Below are 666 nucleotides of genomic sequence, written 5' to 3'. Positions count from 1 at the left end.
TCTGTCAGCACAGCAATTGATGGAAACAGCAGATAGGCCTGCTGTCTCAGTGAACCCCGCAGGCTGGCAGGTCTGTTGCCTCGAGCTGGGCGGTCACAGATGAGCTGAGCGCTGCAATCAGTTCCCAGCCTAAAGAAAGATACTTAATCTTTAAGGAGATGCTAACTTTGGGAGGGGGAGGGAAGTTGCACCTTTATCTCAAAATGTCTAAGCAGATATACAATGCATGCTCAATGGCCACAGTCAGCCCCTTTTGGAAAAAACAAAGTCAGGCCTAATTAGGTTTATACCACATGGCTTCCTCATATACTCCAATATATCCTATTGCTTGCCATTTCAATTTGTCAGCATTAACAACAAAATGCTAGGGGGCAGGACTGCAAGGCATGTGGGAAGTTATGGATTCTTTTAAGGTTTAAATTGTGTATAAAGAACGCTTCTTATTAACGTAATAAGACAAAGCGATGTATTTGATAGATTTTAATAATCAGCACAATCAAACCGCCACACGGGTTGTTCACTATCCAAACAATGGCATTCTAAGAAAGGCTTTAAAAACATCAATTCCAAAAGGCTGGACATGTGTCAAATAAAAATGGCAAGGAATAGGATATATTGGAGAATATGAGGAAGCCATTTGATATAAACCTAATTCGGCCTGACCTT

Source organism: Equus quagga, chromosome 11 (assembly GCF_021613505.1).
Source record: "Equus quagga isolate Etosha38 chromosome 11, UCLA_HA_Equagga_1.0, whole genome shotgun sequence".
Classification (NCBI taxonomy): Eukaryota; Metazoa; Chordata; class Mammalia; order Perissodactyla; family Equidae; genus Equus; species Equus quagga.
This window is presented reverse-complemented; position numbering follows the sequence as displayed.